At 41.4% G+C, this 15693-nt stretch overlaps 1 pseudogene; it reads right to left on the bottom strand.

Moving 5' to 3' along the window:
* Positions 1-11747: 11747 nt before the first annotated feature.
* On the bottom strand, positions 11748-13300 carry LOC104865162 (annotated as a pseudogene).
* Positions 13301-15693: the final 2393 nt, after the last annotated feature.

The raw sequence follows: 15693 nt of genomic DNA, 5'->3' as shown, positions 1-15693 counted from the left end.
AAAAAAAAAAAAAAAAAAAAAAAAAAAGGTGGAATGGGCAGAGGTGGTTCAATACACTAAGGCTAGGAAAAGCAAGAAGGCCTTAACTCTTCTACTGCCAAGAGAGAGCTGTGATTTCAATATGAAGTGTCTCCCAAAGGAAGGTGCTAGCTCGTCAATGGATTCGTACATTATTTTAATTTCAAAATAGTAAGAGATACTTTTAGTTTTTCACCAAGATGCTGAGAGTTTCAATCATTTTCTTTTTGGGGGCTAGATTCACTTGTTAATTTTATTTTTAACATGTAATTCATAACTCATAAAATTATTGGTCTTTTGCAATGGAAAATACCTTTTATTTCTGTTAGGTGGACTCTAAAATCCCATTAATTACTTTCATTCAGTCAAACAGATACTCAGTTTCTACTTTGTGTCCAGTCGTATTTAGCAGTAAACAAGTACGTATATCTTCCTACTTACATTCCAGCAAGAGAGATGGAAAAAACAAAAACCAATAGTATGTGGAGATAAGACTGGCCAGAAGAAGAGAGAGAGCACTTTACTGGGTGGTCAGGAAAGACATCTCTTGAGGCTATAACATTTTTACTCAGATTGAAAGGTTACTAAGGAGACAGCCATGCAAAAATCTGGAGACAGGAGAAAAATACCCAGAAACAAAAAAATGTGCTTTGTGGCAGAGTGTGGTACATATACCTATTATCAGAGCATTCTGAGATTGAGACAGGAGAATTTTGAGTTCGTGTCAGGCTGGGCTACTACATAGCAAGTTCAAGACCAGTCTTGACTACAGGGCAAGACCCAGTCTCAGCAAACAAATGTTATTTGAAGGACAGGAGGTCAGTGAGGCTGAATGGAGTAGGGAGTAGGAAGAGATAAGATTGGACAAGACATGTGCCAAGTCAGGTAAAACCTCGATGACCAAGGTCTGAATTTGAATGTTTTTCAAATGAAATGGAACACTGAAGACTTGAGGAAGAGGACTGATATTAGTTGGGCTGCAGTGTGAAGAATGGAAGAGATGTATCGAGGAAATCACAACAGGGATGGTGGCCCCCATGATCACCAGCCCCCTTACAAGGTTGAAGGCCTTCAGGGACAGAAAGGACAATAGTGTGGAAGAAAGTAGCATGGGCATGTGTGTGTGCTGCACCCCAGCTCCCTGCCTTCAATTCTTGGTAGTGTCACAGCAGTGATCACACATGGAGTCTTAGCATTGTGGGCTTCCAGAGCTCAGAACCACGAGGCTGGCCTCTGACTTCATATCTGAACCTTTATTTTTTCCTAGAGTGAATGACATGACTGCTTAGTAATTCAGATTTTTTTCTTACTTGTAAAATGGGGATGATGATACAGTGATAGAGAAAACTTCTATAAATAGTCTGAACCCTACAGAATATTTAAAAAAATATATAAAACAACTGCTGCATTTTGCTTCTGTAATTTGCTTTGCTTTGCTTAAGAAAAACACCTGAGGTTTCACTTTTGAGGCTTAAAGGCACATAGCCCCAATTTAAAATTAACAGATGCCTGAGGTGCTAAGCTGCATCCCAGAATGAGACCAAACATTCAAGTTAATAGTCCCTGAAAAAAAAATAGTCCTTGAGCTATAAAACTTGCTATAAACTATATGGATGTAAAAATGATAAGGTAAAAGGAATGTCACCAGTACTGCTTTTTTAACTCTGGCCCCCCCACTCTTGTGGGCTGAAATGGAAAGATAAACATTCTGAAAGAAAATGCTACATTTGGGTTAACATTGTACTGTCTTGTGACCATGGTTTTTGATGGGAACTATAATGTCTTATCGCCTAAAATGAGGTCATGATTGTAGAACTCTTACAAAAGGCACAGTGTCACCCAGTCCGGGGTTGGTCCTTTGAAACAGCTTTTGGTGCAGACTGATCCTTTGTGAGCAAAGTAAACTTTTTAAATTTTACCTTCTGCATCTCTGCGTGTGTGTCATTTACCAATTCCTTCCGCAACAACAGAACTTTATCCAAAACCCACGAGGACAGATATATCTCAGAGCTCAAAATCTTAGGCAGTACACACAGCAGCTATTATGAAATACAAGGTCTGAGTCTTAACCAAACACACTGGTATTTCTGCATGCAAAGGTGGCAGGCTTCAGGTGGCCTGAGATCCCTGCCTCCTGGCATCCACACCCTTATGTGATCGTCTCTCCTTGAGTGAGATCAGAGCTGGTGACTTGCATCTAAGTGAGAGAAAGATTAAGATGATGGGATACGTGATGATGTTACATAAGATTATAGCACAGTTAATTGAAAATATCCTAAATTCCATAATGTCTTAGTTGCTTCCTCATTGTTGGGACAAAATACCTGACGCAGGTTAAAGAGGGAAAGATTTATTTGGCTTATATTTCATAGAGGTTTCATTCCATAGTTGGCTGGCTCCAAAGCAAAGCAGCACATGGCAGAAGGGCATTGCAGAGGAGAAACAGTTAATGGAAGCAAAAGCATCAAGGGAAAACAAGCCTCTTACTGTCCCTTATATTGTATCCAGACTACCGGCCTTAGGGCATTCCCAGCCAGTCAGTGGACTGATCCAGCAATCACCCACCCTTAATTCTAGCACCCTTAATCCTAGCATTGCACCATGTATAATTGCACACTCTAGATCCAGCCACCTCTGCAAAAGCTCCACCCAAGACTGTATGAGGTAGAGGATCCGACATCATTCTTTTGCATATTGTGTCCTGTTTCTGTATCTGTGTGCACATACACATGGATATGTAGTTTATAACAGTATTTTATATCCTATTCTGTATGCATATTTTATAAATTTAAAAATATAAATAATGGACAGTTGCTTTGGACACTATGCAGTACTTTTTCTATGGAGAACATAGAGTAAAACAAAGAACAAATCAGGAAGGTCAGCTGCAATGTACCATGGGTTTGGGGCTTAAAGCAAAAGGATGGACGGTGAGGCCATCAACAAGATGGTGAGAATGCAAAAGGAACAAAGTTTTAGGGGAAGGTATCTTTATGGTACGTTAAATTTGAGAAACGTTTTCATTATCCAAATGGAAAAGTCAAAAGGCAATTGGTATGTGAGTCCAGAGTTCAGGGAAGAAAATGGGGATATAGCCATACATTTGAGAATGTCTAGCAGTTAACCATATAACCATGAGACTGGTTGAGACTGTGTAGGAAAGGATTATAGATTTTAAAAAAGAGAAAAGCAAGAGGCTAGCTACATAGATGCATGCCTATAATTGCAGCACTTCGGAGGCTGAGGCAGGAGGGTGGAAAGTTTAAGCCCAGTCTGGACAATTTAGTAATTTAGAGACCTTTTTGAAAAAGGAGTTAAAAAAATTAGAAAGCTTGTATGTAGATCCGTGCGAAGGCCCTAGGTCCAATCCCAAGTACTACCAGGTAGTGGGGAGCACCTGAGACCCTACTGTACAGAATCTCAGTATTTAGAAGGAATACAGAGATTGAGAGAGATTGATTATATAGAGATTGAGAAGGAGAAGCCAGAAATGGAGGGGAATGGCTTGAGGTTTCAGGAAAGCTTAGAGAAGGAAGTGTTTCAAAGGAATAAAGCCAGGTATGGTGACACATGCATGTAATCCCAGCACCCTGGAAGGCCAAGGCAAGAGGATCCCAAGTATGGACTCAGCATAGACAGCTTGGCAAATTAGTGAGACCCTGTCTCAAAACAAAAAATTTTTAAAAAGCACTAGAGACATAGCTCAGGGCAAAGGCCCTGGGTTTAATCCTTAGTATTATAATAAATACTCAAATACCATTAAGAGAATAACATGGGAAATTAATCATTAGAATTGGCAAGGTGGATGGCAACTTTAATAGAAGTGTTTTGTGGAAGTAGCCTGATTGAATTAAGTCAGTGTCTTTACACAGTACAATTGAAGTTGAACGTTCTGGCTGCTGCTTGTTCACTTTCCTTTGCAGTTTCTTCAAAAAGAATCAGGAGGTGTGTAATGAGCCATCCAGTAGTTCCTTTTTCACTGTGAATGCTGTTAACATTACACAATGTCAAGCAAGTCACCTGACAGTGTAATTTTGCCAGAGGCTTGTTTTGCTTTTTCTTTAAGCATGTATCTAGGAACTTCACAGCAGTTTTCACATACCTTTTGACAAGAGTGAGAATTACATATTTTCATAAATAAGTGTGTGACACTGAGGAAATATCTATAATTAAGGATTTTTTATGGCTTTACAAAATAATTATTTAACTTTGTGTTACACTATTTGGTTCTAGTAATGCAAAATTCAATTCGCTTGCCAGTGTTTTGCTAGAAATTGAAATGAATACCTCATTAATTTCATGCTAAACCTTGACAAATTTTCTTAGAAGATAACTGGAAAAGAATAGCTGGATTGCTACTTTGTAGATATCTATTTTCACACTTCTATTGATGTTGTTCATCTTCACTTGTTTTTATAAAATTATCACCTTTTGGCCAGGGATTTAGCTTAGTGGTTCTACTGCTTGTTTTTTAAGTGCAAGGTCATGAGTTCGATCCCTGGTACAAAAAAAAAAAAAAAATCACATTTACCTATTATGAAGAGTTCTTGTTCACTTTTTAGATTTATTATTTTTTATTTATTTTGAATTTTAATGTTCACTATACTATTTCTATCATATTTAGCTTTAGTGAAACACTTTCAAAAAGCCCTTGTTAATACTGTTTTTTGGGGGGTTTTTTTGGTACAGGGATCAAACTTGAGTCCTTACACTTGCGAGGCAGGCACTGGAAACACAGCTAAATCCCTGGCCCATTGTTAATACTTTTAAGACAGTGGAGAAATGAGTCTACATAAAGGTAGCCATGGGGGGGGGGAACCACTGTGTGTCAAATACAGCTGAGTTGCATCTTGTAACTGAACATTAGTGGAGACGCATGACCAAACTCAGATGTCCAAGTTCATGTGAGGTCTTAAAAAATGGAACAGGAGCTGGGGATGTAGGTCAGCACTTGCCTGGCAAATGTGAGGCCCTGATTTTGAGTCCTGATTCCAAAAAGAGATTTAAAAAAAAGAAGAAAGAAAAAAATAATAATTGGGTTTAAGATTTGAACATGATCATACAAGATTAGCATTTTTCAGGGGCTGGTGATTTAGCTCAGTGGTATTGGGCCTGTCTTGCAAGTGCAAGGTCCTGAGGTTGATCTACAGTACCAGAATTTTTTTTTAAAATAGCATTTTTGAAGGGGCAATCACCCAAAAGAAATGAGCAGACTAAGTAGAGACAATTCCTTGAATTAAAGAATAAATGGGTTGAGTAGAGGAGAACTTTAGGATGCAGATGTTAGAAATATATTATTACATTCAGATTTTGGGTCACGGGTGGTGTTGAGCAGCTCAATATATTTTTTAACTGCATGGAGTCTGAATTTCTTATTTCAAAGATGTTGTAGTTACTTTTTCTCATTGTTGAGGCAAAATACCCAACACCCAAAATTAAAGGAAGAAAGGTTTATTTGGCTCACAGTTTATATAGGTTTTAGCCTATAATCAGCTGGTTCCAAGTCAGGGTGGCATGACAGAGGGGCATTGCAGAGGAGAAATAGTTCATAGTGGGCAGAAGGCACCAAGCTACAAGTAACAATAGCAGCTTCTTTCTGTTCCTTTTATATTTTATCTAGGCTACCCAGCTTGGGGTGGGTGCCAAATCAATCAGCAGACTGATTTAATAAACACACACTCTCAATCTTAGCATCACACATTCTAGATTGAGCCATCTCTGAAAAAATCCCCACCTATGACTACATGAGGCTTGGAATGGACATCTAGACACAAGCCATAACATGCTCGACAAGGAATAGACACATTGCATTTGCAGAAAAGTCTACATCTGTGACTTCTAGAATGTCACATTGCAAACATCCCTGTCTCCACTAGCTGGAAAATGATTATCCAACTGCTATTGGGTGACGACCACTCTGGTTACTTCTGGATGAAGGGGAAGCAGTAGGAAGTTTGATCATATGGGCCACGGTAGAGGGGAAGAGATGGCTGGCTCCATCTGGAGAACCATCTGCATGATCACTTGGAGTTTGGCAGCTTCTAGGTGAGAACAAATAAAGCCTATCGAGATAAAAAGCATGTATGCTAGAATGAGCACTAGAATGGAAAGGATAACTAACCAGTTGGCTCCCAGACCTGTCTCCTGGTGTGACTGGAAACTGCCAGCAGGGGTCAGTGATTGGAACCCCTTTTTTATGTGTACTCTATATTTTACTTGTTATCTTTGGATATACTTTCCTGCTGGGTGTTCAAGACTAAGTTAAAGTAGACCTATACTAATCAAAATTATTCTTGCCAAATATCAACGTCAGTTAAGGATCTCCAGGGACCATGTGAAGAGCCTCTTAGCTTCTCTGTCAATATCAGCTACCAGAATGGATCACCGTCTTGCTTGACCATATGGCCTCCCATAGAAGCAGAGGAGACTTACTCTCTCTGGTGACCTTTTCTTTTTAGCACACTGTTCAGTGGTTGATTTCTGTCTTCTGGAGTCTAACAATCTCCCTGCTTAAGAAATTGAGTGACTCACCAAAGTAACAAGATCTTGTAGAAAATGGTCCCCTCCTGTACTGGGTCCTTATTGACCTTGGAGGGTCAGGGCCAAAATATTGCATGTTCTCTTAACCCAGTTATCTTTTTAGCTGTAGTCTCAAACTTTGATTTTTCAACACTCAGAAGGATTAGCCACCAGTATTGCAATGGAAGCAATACATTTAATTTTATGAATTTATCTAGATATCAAATACTTTGAAATAGATAACATAACCAGGAAACTGTTATTTCTTACCAGTCATGGCTGGTTTTTTTGTTGTTGTTGTTTTGTTTTCTTGTTTTGTTTTTTGGTTTTTGAGACAGGGTCTCACTATGTAGTTGAGACTGACCTGGAACTCACTATGTAGACCAGGCTGTTCTTGAACTTACAGCAATCCTCCTGGCTCAGCCTCCCGAGTGCTGGGATTACAGGCGTGCATCACCACGTCCGGCTCAGTCATGGCTGTTTCAGAAGTTGAATCTCTGCAGAATGTCAACAGATAACAATTATAATGTTTTATAGAGAAAATGTGAGATGGAGGGTAGTATAACATTTTATTTATTTATTTATTGTGTTCAGGTTTCACCTTTTTTATTTTGGTACTGGGGATTTGAACTCAGGCCCTTATGCTTTCAAGGCAGGCAGCAGAACCACTGAGCCAAATCCCCAGCTCAAGATTTCATCTTTTTAATTAGCTCTGAAGGACGTCCTAAACACTACATGAGATACAAGAGAATATTTTTTTCTTCCAGTATTAAAAAAGAATGACATTCACAAACATTTTCAAGAAGCTCTTATAATCATGATTGTTGATCTTGAATAAAAAACAGCTCTTGGCAATCATATTTTTGATACAGTCTACTTACAGATACATTCAAAAATTTTCTAGTCATCATAAAAATTATGTACAAGTTTTTTAAAAGGCCCTAGAGGACTGGGGAATTAGCTCAGTGGTTCTGCTGCCTGCCTTACAAGTGCAAGGTCCTGAGTTTGATCCCTGGCAGACACACACACACAAAAAGGCCCTAGATATGTTGATTTTAAAAAAAAAAGTCTGGCCTTTTTTTTTTTTTTTTTATTTTGCCAGAAGCAATAATCCTGAGAGTCCAAACTAAAACTTTATAAAGAAAAAAAAATCTCCATACTCTACAAATGTCCCAGAAATTTGTCTTTAAATGAGGGAAAAAAATGAATATGTGGAGCTTTCTCAAAGTTCTTTAACAAGGTACTTTGGGAGCTCAATTCAAAAATAGGTAATATAAGCCGGGCATGGTGGCTCATGCCTGTAAGGCCAGACTGTGCTGCTTCATATGCTAATTGCTACCTCAGTTAACAGCCCACCTAGGGGCAAATGGTATGACAAAAGGTGACCGTAGAACATTTCCTGCATAAGATAAGCAATGTGTTTGCAGTCTTGTTCTGTGAATTCCCTGACTCTTTGTTTAGAAAAACCTTATAAAAAGGACCTCAGCCCCTGAGCAGTTGCCTCCGAGCTACCTGGCTCCAGGAGTGCCATCTGGCCAGACTAATAAAGGTCTCTTTACCATCTATCCTGGTGTGATCCCTCCTGGGTTTCTTGTTTCTCTGTCGAGCTCCCAGAGCCTCGCTGGGTGTTAGGGCCCAGCATTGTGGAGGCCTTTTTGGCTGTTTACGTTCCGTGGAGTGGAAGTGAGACTTTAAGTCTTACAGTAGGTCCTTAAATCAGGCCTTGAATGGTCAGGCTTCTACTGATATTCTAAGAGAGTGCAGATTTATAAAACCTCCCATAGGTGAAGCAAATAAAGAGGTCCCCTGACCCTGTCTCTTCTAGAACCCAAACAGGCTTTAATACCCTTACACAAAATATCTGGAATTTCTGGAGTATGGCAAAATGGGTGACAAAAGGGAGCAAATGTTTCTGTCTAGACCAAGTAGGTGTGAAAAATCTAAACAACCAGTTTTCCCCAGTGGTGGCCTGACTGAAGGGACAACCCACCCTCAGAATAATCTGTCTCTGTGTGTGAAAAAGAGAAAGAAGTGTTGACCTAAAACATGTGGGCAGAGAGCTCTCTGGTACATGTTGGGAGTCTGATCCTTCTCTCACCCATGGGCCCTAAATCTTACTGTGAAAAGGAAAAGTGTGATATAGTTTAATCTGAAAACAGAGTTAAAAACTCCATGGCCTTGTAGTCTGTAGTGAATGAGTATTGTAAGCACATATTTTCTTGCTAGCACTGCCAGACACATAATTCCCACATAACCTGTTAGTACCACCTAGAACATAACTCCCCACCTCTGCCTGAGGCTTGGACCCATTCTGGAATGTACTCTATATGATGCCCAATCTATTTGTCTTTCTCATCCTCTCCTCCTTGGCAGACCCTACCCTGAACTGATGTGTACTCAAAATATGTGTCTTCCTTAACTAGCCAACCTTACCCCAAAATTAGTGTTTCTTACCCTGAGTTTGACCAATCAGCTATAGACTAATCAGTAATAATGATATTATACGTGTAACTAGTCAATTGCCTGCTGTTGTTTCTGTACTAGTTCCTGCTTACAAATCCTATATAAACTGTACACAGAAAGAAAGTCAGTGCCTGGTTTCTGAGGAATTATCCCAACCAGAACCATCGATGTGAATAAAGTTTGCTTTCTGCCTCCAAGTCCTGGGTGCCTGTCGGTATTTCCTGTTTGCTGCTACAACTGGGCCTGAAGGATTCCCTCTTAGCAGAGACATTCTGGTACTTAAGCAAATCTACCACTAAGCCATATGAAGGTAAAATCCTGGGCTCTTCCTTATCAGTTGGAGACTACACTCAATCCTCCCAGCAGCCAGGTTCCCCTAACAACCAAAATGGGCCCCGCTAGACTTCTACTATACAAGATGGTGGTGAGGGGTGTCTCCAGAAAGTGAGCTGAGAAGAAGATGGAGTGTCCTCTCAAATCCACTGTTGTGTACGCTGGGTATATGTCTGGTGGTGTTGAGTGGTCTTCTTTCCATCCCTTACAAGCCCCCAATTATGTTTTGTCTGGTGGGTGAATCTGGGCTCTAAGGTCCACGCACTCACCCTTGCCAGACTTTTCTCTCTCCCTCTCTGATGTAGAAAGAGGAAGAAAAATCAGAACAGAAGACCAGGAAAAAGTGACAGTAATTATATTGGCGGAATTGCGAGAGGACGTGGTTAAGATCCACTCCTGGCACTGGGACATGGCTGAATCTGGGGCCGTGGTCCTGTTTTATGGGTAGGGGTTTCATCTTCACCTACTGGAGGGTGGACACCTGCTTGGTTGGATATTTGGATTTGGTCTTGTGGGCTAATAGGGAACTTGGATAGGCATGGCAACCTGCACAGGAGGGCAGTGCTGCCTGCACAGAGGCAGGGGTCAAAACCACTACGCATCAGCTTCCAACCACACGTTGGTTTAAAAGCTGCTTGCTGCCCATAGCCACACAGAAGCTGTTATTTCTACCCACAAAAAAGGGCTCAGGTCTTTTTAACCCTCCTCAGGGGTCCCGCCTGTCCTTACGCTAGGATTTATTCATAACATAAATGGCTTGCTATTTAATCATATTTGTGTATTGCTGGGGACTGAACACAAGGCCTCACACATACAAGGCAGGCACTCTCCCACTGAGCTACATCCTTACCCATTTTTATTTTCAGACAGAAACTTCTCAGTGGCCCAGGATGGCCTTGAACTCATTATCTTCTTGCCTCAGCCCCATAAGCAAGAACAAAGAGGAGCTCTCACTAGCCAAGAGAGTTTTGAGGCAGGATGTGTGGAAGTGCAGCTCTAGGGGTCCATGCACAGACTGCAGTGAGCGAGCTGATTTCGGGTGTCTGAAAATGGAACAGCATGGTTGTGCATTTAGCTAGGCCTCTGACTTGAGGAGAAGAGACTTCCTCACTCCCCGTCCCCTATCTTCCCGCTGAATCAAATATTCCAGGGCTCAGTTTGGCTGGCTCAGATCCTCGTCTCAGTGGCCCACTGTCTGGCCATCTCTGGGTCTCACAGCAGCTATTGTGTTGTGGTGATGGAAAGATGGCTGCCACATTTCTCCTTCCCTGGGGAAAAGGGAAGGAGTTGAGAGGTCCTGTTTACAGCTGCAAATCTGCTGTGATGGATGGACCCGCCCTGACCTGGAGGGCCCAACACAGACTTGGGCAAGCAACTCTGCAGTGAGCATCCAGGCTTTAGACTTGGGCTGGTGCCACCTCCTTGATCCCTGTTATTCTTTGGCTTCCATCTTCTTGGGCTGAGTGCTAGTGGGTTCTCTCCAGCATGCACACAGCCACTGTGGATTCTTCTGCCTCTGATCTCACAGGCAGTCCACTGTGGACTCTTTTGCCTCTGACCCTGTAAGCCTGCCTGACAAATCCCCATTGCATAATTATGGGTATTTTTTTCTATTGGTTTTTTTAGCATTTACTTCTATTTATTGGTAAAATGTTGTTGCTTTCAATATACGCTTGCTTTGATATATATAGAAACTATAATGAACGTAAACTATTCCATCTTTCTTCTCCTTTGTAATACATTCATACAAACATAAGAGATGACTCCAACTTGAGGCGGTTCTTTGTCAGAAATTTGCCCCAGTGCAATTAGGTGATACCAAGAATATAATTTTCCTATCTGAGGTCTGAGGAGTCTTCATTCAAAAATTTAGAAAATTGAATGGTTTGATCTCTAAGGTTCAATAATTCATATAAACAACATCAATTTATACATCATAGTATAAGGTTATACATTCTGGCCCTATTATACTAGGCTTGACCAAGTGACATTTAAGATTCAACTGAAACATCTGCCACCTTCTTCCTCTGTCAAAAGAATGGGAAAATCCCCCAAAAGGGTTAGTTTTGCAGTTTATATCCTGAAGGGAAGATGACATGGAGCATGGCCACAGCCAAGCAATAGCGGGCACTAACCAACTGTATGTATATGTATATATCACGTATATGTCATTATACCTATATTGATATTTCTAAAGCATAACTTAATAAAAAAGCTAATTAAATGTAAGGATTTGCTAACAATTATTAGTGTAAACTTCAAAACATCAAAAACTCAAAAGTTAACAGAAAACTGATAATATAAATTATGACTGCAAATAAAGCAACCTTTAAAGAATGAATAGTATCTGTGGTTAAAGAAACTGACTAAACAGGTACATGTTATTTTCCTTGTGATTTCTGGCTTAACTTTGAATGACTTTTACAAGTAAGAATCAACATTTTTTTAAAGGCTGTCCATCGTCATTTAAATATTCCAAAACAATATTTCTACCGTTATATAAAGGACAATCCTCCTTAGCAATCCAGGTTTCCAAAGTATGATCCAAGGGTAAGGCTTCTCCTGGAGAAATATGACACAGCCTTAACTTCTCCATTAATTTGTTATTGTTATTTTTAAGACTGACAAGTGAAGCTGCAAAGTCTATGGCCTTTCCAATGCTCCATCAGAGGCAAAAGAACATAGGTTTGCTCTTGTCTTTGTTCCCCTTAGGTAAGAAAACCTGAAAGTAAGTTCTTTCTGTCTGTGGCAATGACTTATCACCATCAGCAGGCAGCTTTAACTTCATCAAGGCAAACTTTGCCCCTGTCTCACTATTTTTTACACCTTTCTGACATTTATTTCCTGTCTCTAGTCTTAGAATTAAGAATGTCTTTAACAAGTTTTGGGATCTCCAGCTTTTCACACTCACGATCTGACAGATGACAGTATCATAGGCAAAAATTCTTCTCACAATAAGGACACATAACTGCCACAAGCTCTCTGAGCATAGTCCTTGAATGAGCATGAGTAAGATTCATGTGTATCTTTGGTTCTCACTGATTGCAGTCATCTCAGGACAACCACGAGATTCCCTGCTTCTGTGTTCAAGGCAAGATATTCCTGATCAACCATCAATCACATACAAATGGAAGAAAATCTTGCTGCCTGCAGTGCTCCACCAGGCAGTGCTGCCCAATGTCCAGCTCCACCATTTTTCCAGTGGCACCTATTTTCTAATGATTTGTTCCCGAGAGAACCCTTAACACAACAGCATTTTCAGATCTGTCCCACATGTCCACCAGTCCACTATTGATAGTTTCAGTTTGCACTGAAGAGCGGAAGGGCCAGGCAGGCATGGTGGCTCACAGGCCCTGGGTTCAATCCCCAGTACCAAATAAAAGCCCAAATCTTAGAAAAAGCAGAAGGCTCACCCTCAAACCAGTTTATGCAAAAAATGTAACAGTCAGAGCTGTGCCTTGCCTCATAATCAGTTCCTACTTGCCAGCCCCTCCTTTGGGCATTTTGGTGGATGTTGCAAAACTCAGAATTTTGTTACGCCTATTTTCCTACATAAGTTGCTCAACTAAAACCAACTCCTCCTGGAATGCTCAAGATTTCAAAACAAAACTCTTCTCGGACACAGTCATGAACCTGCATCCTAAAAGCCATGGCCTCAGGGACCTGCTGGAATGCACAGAGACTGGGTCCACATCCTGCCACTGTTCTAACCACAGCTATTCCTGTGTCTCCACATTCCCATGATGTGAACACTGTCTCAAGGCAGAATCCACACCCTCACTAGCATCCGGATGCCCAAGTACAAGCCATGTGCAATGGCCTCTTGTTCATGTACACAAGCTCAGAAGCTGGGCTCTTCTGCTTTGGTGTGTGCCCTTCCTCAGGAGCAGAGCCCAGTGCTGGGTGGGTGGACAGTCCCTCTCACTCAAGCCATGATCCTTATTTTCTCAGTGAAATCTCACATCCTGTGACTTAGCATTCAGCATATGTCCACGTGGCCATATCCCTCAAGCCTCCCTTCGAAGACCAATGAAGTTGTCTCTGTCCCTGAATCCCAAGGTGTGGGGAAGCTACCCAGGAACATCAGGGTGCTGTGCTGTCACAAGCCTGAGCACTGGTTGGGCACCACAGGAGACATGGTGTTTATTTCCAGGAAAAACAGTAAAATGGAACAGTGAATTTCAGAACAAACACACTTGTTCTGAGAATATGCTGGGCCTGACAAACTCAGTACAGTCCTGGTTATCTATGGAGCTTGGAAATGGTAGAGAAGAAGGGAGGGTAGGAAGGAGAGAAAGGAAAGAAAGAAGGGAAAGAGGAAGGGGGTGGAAGTGAAGGGAGGAAAGGAAAGGAAGGGGAGTAAGAAGAAAATATAGGCCTGGTGTGGTAGCACACACCTATAATCCCAGCACTTGGGAGGCTGAGGCAGGAGGATCACTGCGAGTTCAAGGCTAGCCTGGGATACCTAGTGAGACCCTGTCTCAAAAAAAAAAAATATATATATATATACACACACACACACACACACACACATACATACATATTTGGTTTTGTCCTTTGAGCCTCCTTCACCAGAAATCAATGAGAAAAGTACAAGTCTTGATTCTAGACACCTTCAAATTGTCATGCCAAGCTTGTGGGTATTCCTATTTCATAGAGCTAACTTTTCATTTAATTTGAGGGTAGTGTTGTTTTATAGTAGTATATTTGTATTTTTGTCATGTCGAAATGTTTGATAGACTCTTCTCATCTAGACAGATTTTTTTTTCCCCCAGTACTGGGGATTGAATCCAAGGCCTCCAAACTGAGCTATATCTCCAGCCCTCTTTCATTTTTTATTTTGAGACAGTCTCAGTAAGTTGTGCAGGCCAGACTGAAATTTGCAATCCTCCTGCCTCAGCCCCCTGGAGGGCTAGGATCACAGGTGTGTACCACATCCTCTGCTGGATATAATCTTGTTCAAATGCCCAACTGAGAAGGCACAACAAGTAATTTTGCAGTTTTCCTGATAACAGGGAAAACTGTTGGATTTCAACAGTTGTTCAGTGTCGCGAACCGGTGACGCAGAGCACTGTCCCGCAGTGCCTCAAACCTGAAAGAGCAGCGGGGTGGAGATGGGGCAGAGAGAAAGGAAGGACGCCAAGACAAGAGCCTGATCAAGGCGACGTTTATTGCAGGCAGGCATCAGCCTTTTAAAGGAAAAGACCGAACTATTATGGGATAGGATTACCATAGTAACCCCAATACCTGCTCCTATAGATAACATCAGATCTTTAACATAACAAAATGGAGTTAACAACACCTGACTCCTACAGATCTTTGGCTGTCCGTGTTTCTCCCGTGCAGGGTCAAAACAAGTTTAACACGTGCAGTCCTTAAAAAGGAACAAATGTTGTCTTTCAAAAAGCCAGTGGGCTATGGCTGGCTTCGCACAGTTCAGAAGGCAAAATATTGCTTTTACAACATACTAGAAGCCCACAGTCAGAACATAAGCTGCAAGATGTGGCCTTCAGGTTCAACCTTATGAAATTATGGTGTTACGGAAGGAATTGGCAAGTGACACAGAGAGGCAGCAGAATGGAAGTAAAACAACAAAACTTTACTCCATTAATGGTGATCGATAACACCTATGGCAGTGCCCTGATCGATTCAGTAATTTTATACAACTCCCCATTTTATAGGGTTTTACAGCCTTGATCTCATTCAGGTGGTTACACTGCATTTTCACAGTTCACATTGCTGATGTTCAAAACACGGTGGTGAGGCAGTTGAATTTCAACCTGGATGTTGCACTTCTTTGGTAGGGGAGGTTACCTTTAAAATTCATTCAGTTATCTATTCTAGCCCAGGGGAAGGGAGCATGTTAAGTCAGCAAAGTTAACAATGGTTCTTTTCATTTACAAAACTTTTGAGGGAGACTAGATGCTGGTTAATTCTGAACCAAACAGAGCAAAGGGCAGAAGTTGTCTTACGTTGTGACATTTCCTAGGTTTTTGCTATTAAAGGGTTCTCTATCAATGGAAAAGACTTGCAGCAGTGGAGCAGACTGAAGCCTTCTCACCCCACTGAGTCACAGTGAGAATCCCCATGTTATAGGGTGTGGGTACTGATAAGGGGGTGATCTATGTGTCATGTGTCCTTTTGGAAGCTGGGTCTTAGGAGCTGGCTTTGAGATGCCATGATGCTGTGTGACTCACAAGATCTAAGGCGGCTCCCAAGACCCTGTGTCCTATGATCACTGTCTCCCTGATAGCCTCCTGCAACCATCCAGACATGATGCTGATAGCAAGGTAGAGGCTGAGCAGCTGTCCTGAAGAAAACTGTGAGCTTTTGTAAACTCTGCTGAGGAGATATGAAGAT

The sequence above is a fragment of the Fukomys damarensis genome, unplaced genomic scaffold, assembly GCF_012274545.1.
Source record: "Fukomys damarensis isolate Sample0158 unplaced genomic scaffold, DMR_v1.0_HiC HiC_scaffold_15, whole genome shotgun sequence".
Classification (NCBI taxonomy): Eukaryota; Metazoa; Chordata; class Mammalia; order Rodentia; family Bathyergidae; genus Fukomys; species Fukomys damarensis.
Note: the sequence above shows the minus strand (reverse complement) of the source record. Positions and strands in the feature narration are given on the sequence as shown.